This window comes from Podarcis liolepis, assembly GCF_965112155.1.
Source record: "Podarcis liolepis genome assembly, chromosome: 14".
Lineage (NCBI taxonomy): Eukaryota > Metazoa > Chordata > Lepidosauria > Squamata > Lacertidae > Podarcis > Podarcis liolepis.
Window position 1 is genome coordinate 31,719,659 of NC_139569.1, and position 13,715 is coordinate 31,733,373.

At 43.3% G+C, this 13,715-nt stretch overlaps 1 long non-coding RNA gene across 1 annotated transcript; it reads left to right on the plus strand.

Moving 5' to 3' along the window:
* The first annotated feature begins 1,120 nt into the window (after positions 1-1,120).
* On the plus strand, positions 1,121-10,486 carry LOC310693792. Its single transcript, XR_014519387.1, has 3 exons — positions 1,121-1,221; positions 7,864-8,039; positions 9,338-10,486. It is a non-coding gene; the product is annotated as an uncharacterized lncRNA (long non-coding RNA).
* The last annotated feature ends 3,229 nt before the right edge of the window (positions 10,487-13,715 follow it).

Below are 13,715 nucleotides of genomic sequence, written 5' to 3' on the forward strand. Positions count from 1 at the left end.
AGCATATATTATATATTAATATAACACACAGGTAGTGTGTGTGATAGAATATATTCCAATATTTATTTGGTATACAGTATACACCAAATAGTTCTGAGAAGCCTGATCTCTCTCCCTACTGTATATATTTCCTAAAATCTACTGCCCAGAGCCAAGGGCAATAGATAAATGATATTTAAAGCTAAAGGGTTGACTGCCTCTGAGCCCACTCCGAGCCTGTGGATTTGTTTTCGGTACCAGCCTTGAGCTCAGTTCGCAGTTTGTCCACACACACAACCTTGCCCCCTCCGGCTTAGCTGTCTTCATTGCAGCAGTTTCATTTTTGGGGTGGGAGCTGTTCTGTTGCCGCTGTTATTCAATTGGGAGTCAGGATCCCTTGCCGATCTACTGTGGATCATGCAGAGATCTGCCAGCTAACATACTTCCTGACCCAACCCGCGCTTCTCTGGCTTAAGGCCCATTGAACTCGGTGAGTCTTACTTCCGAGTAGACACGTAGAGGGCTGCGCAGTAAGTTTTCTTTTTGGCAAGTGGCCTGAATATTTAGGGTGCGGTTTGAAGCCCAATGGGAGATATATACATAAATCTCCCAGTACAACAGCAGCGCATAATATGGGCTGGATCACGCTTTCCAGACTCATAATTGGCGCTCCATTTCTCATTTTTCTTATATACATTCCTCAGAATACTGGGACCATTTTTTAAAATGTCATTTCCCAAACATCCTTTGACCTTTCAGTATCCTTGTGAAATTAGCTTTCTCTTTCTCACACCCACCTGTACTGCAACTAGTGGATTCCTGTTAGCAGACACACTACTACAAGCTCTCTACGAGTTGCTTTGCAGTAGACCGGCAATGATTTCTTACTGAAATGAAGAAAGGCTCAACAATCCAGGAGTGGATTTCAGTGCAGAAGGACTGTAATCTGCGATAGGTTCTGGTTACTCAAAACAAATCCCTGGGCTCAGAATTAATTCTAAGCGTAGAATCATAGAATCGCAGAATTGTAGAGCTGGAAGGAAGGCACCACGAGGGTCATCTAGTCTAACCCAATGCAGGGGGTTAGACTAGATGACCATCGTAATTTGTTTTTGGTTTGTTTTTTTGTCACAGGTTCTGGCGAATGGATCTTGAGGTTCTAGTAAAAAGACAAACAAAAGCAAAGTAGATCCTGGAGTCTACAATCCGTGCATTGCTGTCTTCGAAAATCTTTATTAAAAGGTGATCTCTCTCTCTCTCTCTCTCTCTCTCTCTCTCTCTCTCTCTCACACACACACACACACACACACACACCTCAACACAACGGGGGTGTCAAATTCTGAAGTATGTTCGATCAGTGCATGTTTACTCGGAAGTAAATCCCTTCGAGTTCAAGGGGACTCCCTCTCGGATAAACGTCCACAGGCTTCGACTATATAAGGCTTCAATTCCTGCACCCCCTTTATTAGAGCGTAAGTTTCATTGAACTCATGAGTTCTGAGCAGATATGCACAGCAGGGGCGAGCAGATCGGGATCTGCTGGGGGATTTTTGTACCAGATCGCTAAGGGCTTCTGACTGACTCCCGTTTCTTCAACAACTGCAACAACACAATGACACCCCCTCCACACACACCTAAATTAGGCTGCTGAAGTGAATAAATCTACCCAGGAGTGCACTTTGTGTCAATGAACTGGGAGCTCCGCTTGTGGGACTGAAAACAGAATGTGCTGGGAGTATCCTGCCCTTTAATTCCAATTGTTATCTTTTGCACCTTGACTCCCCTTGGTAGATCTTGGGGCTTTAGTGGAATGATAGCAAATATATATAAGAGAGAGAGATAACGAGCCTGAAGCTTGCCCACCTCTGATGCGTAAAATTGTCAGAGGAGAAAGGTTGCGATCCGCTGCGCAATTGCTTGGGAGCAAGCTGCATTCAACAAAAGGAACAGGTCGCTTCTTTTGAGCAAGGGCTCCTCTGTTTGCAATCCCTTGAACACATTGGGATTTACTCTCGAGTAAGCAAGTGCCTAGGATTACGACGTGGAGCCGAAAGTCCCCAGCGCAAAGTTCCCCTCTCTGCCACTTATCTCAGAAGTGGCCATAGTCAAGACACCCACGGCTTTGCCTCTGTAATACGGGGACGGGGTCAATGTAACTGACCTATCCTCCAGCAGCGTTGCAGGATGGGTCACGAATACGTGCAAAGCGCCTTCAACTCTTCAAAACCCTATTAAATCCTGACTCCTTTCTGTGCTTCTCCATCTATCCAAACGTTAGAAGCTATCTATCCCGGGCTTGTGTGACAGATCAATCCCTCCAGACTGCAAGTCACTTCGCAAAGGGGATTTCTCTCCCTCTGCCTGTCAATACCTAACGACAAACGCACACATGCTATAATTAACGATATGTACCTAAGCCTGACGGGCTGCTCTGTCTCTATCCGTCCACCGTGTCTAACTTATGGAGGCTGAGTGTTTTGCGTGTGTGTATCCATATAAACCGTTTTGTGTTATCTACTTCCCCGGGCGGGGGCGGGGCGGGGCGGCGGAATATCACTCTATCGCTTTTTCTCTTGTCTAAAGAGGGACATTTTAAAAATAATAGTAATAATAATAATAATTAATCATAATAGGTTTCGACTCTCATTTTACTTGAGAGAGAGAGAGAGACAGAAAGAAAAGCAATTGTGTGTTTCTCCACCCCCCCTCTTGTTGTAAGTGTTAAATAACTTTCCCAGCGTGTATGAAAGGAAGATTGTATTTTATCAACAGCTGACTGAGGCTGTCATCTGATCTTCTCCGTTTGGTCTTCTGGTATCATATTTATTTAACCTACTGGGAGACCATGAGCCGGGGCAGCTTCTCTCTGCTGGAAAGAGCAGACGCATTACACACTGCCCCAGGTATCCTGATTGATTGTTCCCACCCCAAAGTCTCTGGATCATAATTTAACTCAGCGGCAGGCCTTGGAGGCTGGTGTGTGTGTGTGTTCAAGGGGAAGGGTGGGGGCTAATCGGGAAATACGTTGAGGGGCTCAGGCTGGGAGGCATGAGACATGATCGTTCCCCAGGTCTTCGCATTATAAAGAATGTATGTTGCAGGTATATATTGTCATTTATATGAATATATTTGTGTGTATTATATATGCAGTGTGTGTGTGTGTGTGTGTGTGTGTGTGTGTGTGTGTATATATATATATATATATATATATATATATATATATATATATATATATATAATAATATAAATTTATGTATGGCATGGAGAAAGTGGATACACAAAAGTTTTTCTCCCTCTCTCGTGGACCTCCAATGAAGCTGGATGTTGGAAGATTCAGGACAAATAAAAGAAAGGACTTGTTCACACAGTGCAATAGTTGAACTAGGGAACTTGTTCCCACAGGAGGCAGTTATGGTCACCAACTCTGCTGGCTTTCAAAGAGGATTGGACAATGTTATAAATGGCTTCTATCTAGGCATGGTGGCTTTGTGGTTTGTTTGTTTTTTGACTCTGCCTTCATAGTTGGAGGCAGCAATGCTTCTGAATACCAACTGTTGGAAACCCCAGGCAGGGAGAGTACCCTTTTGCTTTGGGTTTCCCACAAGCATCTGTGTGGCCACTGTGAGAACAGGGTCTTGGACTAGATGGGCCATAGGCTGATCTTATGATTTACTGATATTTATTTTATTTGGACCCTTTTGTCCTCCAAGGAAGCCAAGGTGGTGTACCTGTATCTTCCTCTCCTAATTTAATCCCCACAACAACCCTTTGAGGTAGGTTAGGCTGAGAAAGGCAGTGATTTGTCCAAGGTCACCCAGAGAGCTTCAAGACTGAATGGGGATTTGAACCCTGATCTCCCATATCCAAGTCCAGCACTCCAGCCACTACACTTCACCACTGCTCCTTTATATCTGGAGTTCCTTTGAGTTCTCCAAGAATTTAACAGCCTTTGACGTGTTCTCCAGGTATAACCTGTTCCTTAGACCTTCAAGCTTTTTTTGTGGGGGCGGGGAGAGGGGTGGAGTAGATCAGGAGAAATCTGGTTGAGAAGGCTAGCCAAGATTGGTGCTTTCTCAATGCTCTCCTAAATTAAAGACAGGACTGCATTTACTCCTCAGTTTTTCATCACACATAATTTGAGACCCTCTGGATCAGATCTAGGGCTCCTCTATCCCAGCTTCCTGTTCCCAACAACGACCATCCAGGTACTTTTAGGAAGGCCCCAGGCAATGCCTGAAAGTGAGGGCCCCCACTGTAGTCAGCCCTCTAACAACTGGTCTTTTTGTTTCAATATAGGAGTCTGAGAAGAAACACACTGGCAAATTGGTCATTGACAGGAGTCTGCGGCAAGTGTTGAGATGGATACAGGGAGCTGTCCAATAGATAGTGGTAGTGTTATCTACACTCAGCCCTTAGACCCTAAGGCAGGGATTCCCAAACTGTGGTCCTTGGCTTCCTTCAGGTGGTCTGTGGTGTGTTCACATTAAATATTCATATTGATTAACTGTATTTTGATTGCTTCTTTTATTTCTTGTTCTGTATTATATTACAATGTGGATTCCATAGAAAGCAAGGTATAATGCAACAAAATTCAACCTAAGATATAAAAGAAGCAATAAAAACACAATGAAAAATCACAAGCATCTAGCACGGCATGTTACAATTGCTACAACAGACAGAAAAATCATTAAGTGGTCCAAGACCATCAGTAACTTTTAAGTGGAGTGTGGGAAAAGAAAAAACTGCCTTAGCAAACCACTGCCTTAAAGCAAAGGTATGGAAAGCAATGATGAATCTATGATGCTTTTGCATGAGCAACAGATTCATACAGAGGTTTTTGCTACCCGGACACACAGCCAGCCTTTCTAACTGTCATTCCTGAGCATCCTGTGGACTAGCTCCTGCACGTACTCACTTCTCTTTTTTGCTGGAATTGTTCCCCTTTGGGATGCTCCAAGCAATGATTCATTTACTGTGACTTTTAGTGGTCACGTTGCCTTTTCTCTTGCACTCTTCACCGCCTCTGGTATTGTAAATCTAGATGCGCAGGTCTTCAGCTTCAGGTGTTTTTACAAAGGAAGCAAGGCCATTAAAACAATAGGCCTCTTCACTGGTAGGAAGAGTATCATCTTCCTGGATTTGAAGTATGCCTGGTCCTAGATGATGCTCCAGCAACACATTTTCCTTAGCTGAAGATAAGATGGAGCACAAGACCTGTGATGAGAAGGTAGCTCAGTGGTAGAGCATTTACTTTCCATCCCCAGAAGAAAGGACTGGGAATGGGGATGTCTTCTGCCTGAAACCCTGAAGAGCTGCTGGTAGGGTCTCAGCCTGCATACTAGATGAAGCTGGTAAACAGCTGCCTTGGAAACAGAATTGACCTGCACCTCCATGGACACCAGCGAGTCCAAAATGACTCCCAGGCTGTGCACCTGGTCCTTCAGGGGCACACTTACCTCATTCAGGACCGGGGAATCCTCCACACCCGCCTACCCCCTGTCCCCCAAGAACAGTACTTCTGTCTTGTCAGGATTCAACCTCAATCTGGTAGCCGCCATCCATCCTCCAACTGCCTCCTGACACTCACACAGGACCTTCACTGCCCTCACTGGTTCTGATTTAAAAGAGAGGTAGAGCTGGGTACCATCCACGTATTAATGAACACCCAGCCCCAATCCCCTGATGATCTCTTCCAGTGGCTTCATGTAGATGTTAAAAAGCATGGGGGAGAGGACGGAACCCTGAGGCAGCCCACAATTGAGAGCCCAGGGGTCTGAACACTCATCTACCAACACCACTTTCTGGACATGGCCCAGGAGAAACAGTGACCCCAGCTCCCAGCCCCCCCAGACGGCCCAGAAGGATGCCATGATCGATGGTATCAAAGGTCGCTGAGAGATCCAGCAGAAATAGGAAGCAGCTCCTAGCCTGTGGAAGATCATCGACCAGCGCAACCAAGGCAGTTTCAGTCCCATGATGAGGCCTGAATTCTGATTGGAACTGATCCAAATGGTCTGCATCCTCCAGGCGTGCTTGGAGTTGTTCAGCAACCACCCACTCAATCACCTTGCCCAAGAATGGAAGATTTGAGACTGGGCGATTGTTGGCCATATTGGTGGGGTCTAAAGATTTTTTTAAAGAAGCAGTTTAATGACTGCCTCTTTCAGTGGGTCTGGGAAGGCTCCCTCACAGAGGGAAGCATTCACTACCCCACAGAGCCCATTGCCCAGCCCTTCCTGGCTTACTTTTATGAGCCAGGATGGACAAGGATCAAGAAGACAGGTGGTTGTTTTCACTCATCCAAGCAGCCTGTCCACATCCTCAGAGGTAACAGATTGGAATTGATCCCATATAACATGACTAGACAGGACTCCAGCACTCTCCTACCCTGGCCCTGCTCCCATGGTGGAGTCTACCTCCTTCTGAATCTGAGTGACTTTATCTACAAAAAAACTTTGCAAAAGCATTGCAGGAGATCTTGGGGTCCTTACCAGGCCCCAATGACAAAGGTGGTTCTGATAGATTGTGTCTCCTGATGCTGTTTTCTGAAGATGCAATAGAGGAGGTGAAGAAGGGCCTCTTCGCTGTCACCATCGCCATTTGGTAGGCTCGACGTTGAGCTCTAACCCATGTCCGGTCTGATTCAGAATGAGTTTTCTGCCACCAGCACTATAGCCATCTCAATGATTGTTTCATCGCCCTCAACTCCAGGGGAAACCATGGGGCTGTCTGGGCTTGTTGTTGTTGTTGTTGTTATCACTATGAATTTATAGAGGTGTTCAACTGTCATAGATGATCTGTAATGGATCCTTTGAACTGATGCATTAAGTGAGTATGAGAAAATATATGGAGAGAGCCAAGTTCGCGAAGAGTGATGCAGAAAATGCTAGTTTGGATGAGTAATGATTGATGAAACAAGAATGTAAGAAGATCCCTGCTGGATCAAACCAAAGGCCTACACTGTCCGGTGGCCAACCAGATGCTTGTTAGGAACCTGCAAGCAGGACCTGAACACAACAGCACTTGCCTGTGCTGTGGTTCCCAGCAACAGGTATTCAGAGGGACACAATCTCTGACAGTGCAGGTAGAACATAGCTGTCATGACTAGTAGCCACTGAGAGCTTTCTCCTCTATGAATTTGTCTAACCCTCTTTTAAAGCCATCCAAGTTGGGGTCCATCACTGCCTCCCTTGAGAACAAGTTCCATAGTTCATCTAGCTTTAACTAAGATGGTGTAACAAATAAAAGGCAATCTCATAAAAGCTTATTATTACACCGCAACATATGTGTTTTTTAAATATGATTGTTGTTATGGTGTTACTGTTGTTCTCAGTATTATTATTATTATTATTATTATTATTATTATTATTATCAGCAGTAGCACCCTTTACTGAGCAACGCACAGCACAAACAAAACATCTCTGCCCAAAGGATCTTACACCAGAAACTTAGAAGATGGGCTGGCTGATACCAGAGGTTGCTCTGGTTTGCCTTTTAATCAGATACACTGTTTCATTTTCCTATGGGGAAATGAAACTGACATCTGAGAAACCGTAATGTGATTTATCACTTGCCTGGCTCATGCAGTAAAGGGACACTTGTTTGAAAGCATGATTTCCGGCCTCTTGTTAGAAGGAAGCTTGTATTTTCCACCACCCTCTGAGTTTGCAAGTCAGGCATTACAGATCGACTTCTGAATACTGGGCCCTTGTAAGTTGACTTGCAGAGGTAAGCTGTGCAAACAGGGCCCAACAATGCCTTGCGGTTTCCTTACACATGCTGCCTTTTCACCTTGCCACATCAAACCCTCTTTCCCTTATCTCCAGGCCACCAAACTTTCCTACCCCTTGCTAATCTTTGCTGTTCCTTTCTTTCTTTTTAAAGGGAATATTCACTAGGAAATAGACAGAAAAGGATCAAAGAGCAAGCGCAGATGATAATGTGCCCCCCACAATCAATCAAAATCCACAACCATCACAGACATAAAAAATCACGAGAATTTTTTGGTCTTCACAGTTTACCTGCAACAGAAGAATTTGTGTCCCCACTGAAGCTTTCAAGTGAGAGACTAATTCCTCCCTCTCTTTGGAAAACCTGACGGGGATAACTTCTCTTTAGATTTGCCTCTGTTTCATCTTTCTTGGAAAATGTGCTTTGTTTTGTATTTCACTGTAATAATAATCATACTTATATCAGAATGGTACCAAGGCACCAGAACCCCCAGCAGACAATACAAAGTCCTCCTAACAGGGGAAAAGATCAAGCAGCCTTTTTATTTTTATTTTTTACATAATAATAGTAAAAAAAACCCTTTCTCTTATGGGAAGCAGAGATTGTTCTCACTCCCCCCGGCTCTCATGCCTCTTTCTTTCCCCCCAAGCTTTTGTTCCTCAAGAAAGAGTTAAACTAGTTTACACAGCAGAGAGTGGCAAACACCTGCCCTCCCCACCTCTTCAAAAAGCACACTTTCCAAAGCAAGCACACATTTTTTTTTAAACTAGCTTTTCTGTTAGGCTGCCTTAAAAAAAAAAAAAAATAAAATACAAAAAGATTGCTTTTTCATCGTGTGAGTAGCAAAATCAGATAATGACCCAAAGAGCTTGAAACCTAATCAGCAATTTCTTTTTTTGCCTCTTTTTTAAGAAGTCAAGAAGAGATTACAAGTTAACTCCGGTGCTGTTTGTTGGCTGGCTGTAATGTTTGCTCAACCACATTATGATGGTGAGAGTAATGGATTTATCTAGATAAGGGGAAGTAGAGCTTGCCAACGAAGAAGGGGAAAAAATATCAAGGTCAAACACAAGATAAGGCCTGACACTTTCCCCTATTTTTCACACACTTGAAAGCAAGTGTGACAATACGAAAGGGGAAGCGGAGTCGGCTCCAAAACACACCTACGCGGATCATAAGGAGAATGGAAAACATCCTAGCACAAATCATTCTTACCTCTTATTTAAAAATTAACTCTATTTTTTATTTAACTGACTATGCCATGTTTGTTACATGATGACATTTTAAGGGGGGTGGGAGGAAACACTCTTTAGACGACATCTGAACGCAGCTCTGTTTAGGGAAGTTTTTAATGACTGATGTTTCAATGTATTTTTAATCTTTTGTTGGAAGCTGCCCAGAGTGGCGGGGTAGAAATAAATTGTTGTTGTTGTTGTTGTTGTTGTTATTCCATAACATAATTTGCATGCTTGATCAAAACCAGAGTTTCCCAGATTTCTGATTGCTGCAGCACATTTCTTTTTCATGAATGAAATTGCAGGCAAGCATTCACGCAGTGCATGTAAGAGTAGGAACGTTATCAAAATTAACACCACCTGTATCACCATTGATTCTCTTCTCATTGCAGCCCTCCTTTTACAACCCTGATTGATACGAGATGGAAAGAAAAAGGACTTGTACAGATTGGTTCACTTCTGTGAAAATGACACCCCTCTTACAGGAGGGCAAATCATGGAAAAGCTGAAGGGATGCAAGGTGAACTGGCTATTAGTCCACCAGGTATCACATTTTATTTCAAATTCAGCAGTCAAATCTCAAGCAATTGGACCATTGACATCATTTGAAAAACTAATTCTGAACATGACTAGAGTAAAAAAAAAAAATTACTATCAACTCTGTACAAAATACTGAGTGACTTAACCATTGGACAATGTTCAGCTAGCAAGCAAAATTAGGAAAGGACCTAGACACAGAAATTGAAGAACAATCTGTGGACAACTCCCCACCCTGCCCCCCAAATTAACATCAACCCGAAGCAGAGAAAACTCTTTTAAGTTAATACACAGATGGCCTCTAACACCTGTAACACTCAGCTACCTAGGCAAAACATCCTCTTCAGTATGCTGGAGAGGGTGCAAGTTAACTGGTATAACTTTCCACCAGCTGTCATAAAACATCAGTAGTCCTCTTTTGGCACAACAGTGGTGTTTAGTGTGCAGATTGATAACCACCAAGGCAGATAATCTTATGAGTCACTTGAAGCTCTAAAGGTGGAATAAGCGGAAGGAATAAATTTCAAGAACTACCGGTACAGAGCTAAACCTTCTGAAACCTACAGCTTATCCAAAGAACTTCCAAAACAGAAAAGTCTTAACCACTGAAAGGCAGGCAATGGGTCATCCTTGGAAGATAACTCCAAAAGATGGGAGACACCACCGAAGAAGCCATGCTCTGTCATCTGTCCTCAGTGGCTTCAGTTGAGGGATTTCTTAGATGGCTCTAGGTATCATGTTCCCAAGCTGTTCCTGCTTATTATCTTTCATGTGGTGTGTGTGCTTATTCTACTAGACTTGAACTCAGAGTGGTTCCAAAATGGGTTCTCCTTGATTCCCCCTTCCTATGCATGAGTATGTCTACAGACCAAGAGGCCTTTCTTATAGGAGTTCCAAGCATTTTTCATATCTTGTTGAGATTCCAGTATGTGTTATACATCTCAGCTGTGCAAAAAGGTTTGTTTTATTTCTTATATGGCGGCCAACTCCATCCTCCACCCCTTCTTTCAATGCTTCCCTTTTAATAATCTCTATCAATATTGGTTTTTAGCAGATTTTAATGTCAACTGGGGATTAATGTGCATTAATTGAATTGACTGTATTTCCTTTAATGAGCACAAAAGGATTTGGTGTTAATACTGATGATCCTAATAAGACTCCTCTGTATTATCAGAATTTTCTCAACATCCTGCAATAGTTTATTAGAAAAATGAATTAATTTCGTTACTGTTGCCTGGCTGCTTCTTTTAAATAACAATGCAAGCAAGGTTGATTGCAAATTGAATTTCTTTTATGAGATTTAGGAAAATGAAGTCAATGCACAGCTGGCAGAATGGTTGCAATGGAACTCTAGACTCACATTCTTCAGCACATCACATTGCCTCTTTTGTCAATTGGTTGAAAATAGCACCTAGAAATGTAGGAAGCTACCTTACATCAAATCAGACCATAGATCACCAGACCATCTAGCTCAGCATTGACTCTCCAAGGTTTCAGATAGAGGGGATTACCAGGCCTACCTGGAGATTCCAGGGATTGAATTTGGAACCTTCTGCATGCAAAGCAGATGTTCTACCACTGAGCCATGATATTTCCCACCTTTTAAGATAGAGGCTCTGGCAGTTCCTGTTCCTGGAATCTCTACACAATGGCTTTCTGTCTTCAGTGTTATGATCTGTAAGCTGGCAGGCAAGCAGGTGGTCAAGCATGGAAGATGGAACTGGCAAGTCAAGAGCATCTCAGTCTGCACCTGAGTCCTTTATAGGACCCCATTCGTCCCTTTTGTCTCATGGTCTTCATAGAACGGTAGCTGCAATACCACCCCCACTGTCATTTACAGTACTAGTGTTATAGTGAAGCGGTGAGTAGGTCTATTGGGGGAAAGGCAATGTAGTTGTTCTGGAAGAAGTTGTAGATTGAACCAAGGACCTTATGCAAAAGAGTTCCATGCAGGATCTAAATGCAATATATGCAGATCCTTTTTCCAGCAAACTGCCACGGTGGCACAGAAAGTGAGGTCCCTGGCTTCTGTGAATCGTCTAATTGGGGATTCCTGTTTTCTTCCTTCAGGCTCCTTTCTTTTATTTGGGGATCATATTGTCACATCTCAAGTTAGATTGATTATTTGTCATGATGGGACTCCCCACGTGGACAGATTCTGTCTTTGCAAAGTTTGTAGGGGCAGGATTTTTTTTTTTAAGGAAAGGGAAGTTTGGTTTATGTATCCTCTGAGCCTAGTGGGTATACAATCTTTTTTTATATATAAAAAATAAGTTAATGCAGTAATTAATATGCTGTTTAGAGCCACCAACTCTTCCCCCACAAACAGTCAATGAGTCCCAAAGTCTCTCTCAAGGAGAATTGCCTTCAGGGGGGCTGCTTGTTATGGAAAATATTCAGGCTATGGACCCATAGGCACAGCTTTGCATTAAATCTGCCTCTGCTAATTTATGTGCATTGAATTTAGAATTTAAATGTCACAAAAGACAATCTGACTAGTTCTCCATACAAATTGCCCCATGCAAAATGTCCAGTTAATTTGCACCCCATCCCAGGTCACTCCAATCAGTTCCCCTTTAATTCAACTACTCCCAGCTTTGGAGCCAACAGGTCATGCTCCAGCTCACTTCAGCTCCCCACATACATCATCCCCAAATCATTTCTAGATAAAGTCACCACCAGCCACACTTCCGTGGAGGGACTCACAGCATGGCCTCACAGGAGATCTTGAAACACATGTAGGTCCATATGGGAGACATGTCAATATGGTGGAGAGGTCACTCAGAGCTGGTCAGCTCCTGGATGGGCGATTCATATTAGCTAGGAGTGGGGAACCTCAGATGTGGGGGCCAAACATGGCTCTTTTCTATCTGACCCTTGGACCTCTCCCAAGGCCACACCACCATTGCAGTCCACACCTCTCATTGGCCTTGTTTCACTTCCTCTTTAAGTGCTGTTGGCTGGCTGGAATGTGTACTTGACCTGTGATAATGCCACTTGCTTGCCTAGGTGGAATGGTGTGTGGGTGCATGTAGAAACCTCTGATTTTGCTGCACAAAGATAATAGTCACACTTGTTGCTCCACCCACTTTTTGCCTCTTATGTTTAAGACGCCCCCAGGAAGCTGACAAGCTGTTCACATGCACCTCTTGCAGTTTGGCCTCAAAGCTTTGTATTCAGGGCTAGACGACACTACAACCCCAGAAGTTCTATTTAGCTCAGTTGACTGGTAGCCATTGATAAACTAATCCTCAGTAATTTTCTAACCTGTTTTAGTAAGAAAGAAATTTATTACATATCTTGTTGCAGGAGCTATTGATTTTATTCTGGATCATATGATACAGTGGTACCTCGGGTTACAGACGCTTCAGGTTACAGCCTCCGCTAACCCAGAAATAGGACCTCGGGTTAAGAACTTTGCTTCAGGATGAGAACAGAAATTGTGCGGCGGCAGAGGGAGGCCCCATTAGCTAAAGTGGTGCTTCAGATTAAGAACAGTTTCAGGTTAAGAACGGACCTCTGTAACAAATTACGTTCTTAAGGTACCAAGGTACCACTGTAGTTGCCAATTGTGTGGAATGAAAACAGCGTATATGTGTGTGTTTACATATGTGTGTGTGTATATAAACACATTTAAAATCTTTCACTCATATCCTGCACTTCAAGTTCAGCAGCCAAACAAGGGTTAACTTCATAGCATTCCACGTTGTACCCCCCCTCCCCAAAGCCCCAGTTTTCTTTATCTAGCACACCATAATAAAGGATCAAGAGTTCCTGCTTATTATCTTATCCCCCCCCCCCTGCTTGTTTTACTAGGCTTGGGCCCAGACCAGTTATGGATTAACACTGTGATCAATAGCCGGCTTGCTGTCTCTCTCTCTGCAGGGGAAAATGAACTGAAAATGCAGTCAAACTCTTATTGATCAAGGATATAGGTCTCACTTTCGTTGCCTCTGTCTCTTGATAACCCACAAATAATGTGATGAGTTGCTAATCTCTCTGATTTTCAATGGACCCTTCACCCCTCTAGACTCTGCCTAGCAGCTCTTATGGTTTGGCTGTGCTGCATTCTGTTGTGTAATACATGTAAGCATCAACTTCCAATCTATTCCCATCTGGCCCGGTCAATTGAGTCACTTAAAATAGTTCATAAATAGAGATGGGCCAACAGGAATATGCAATTATATTTGGCTTTCTCAGAACAGATGAATTATCCTGTAATAACCAACAGAT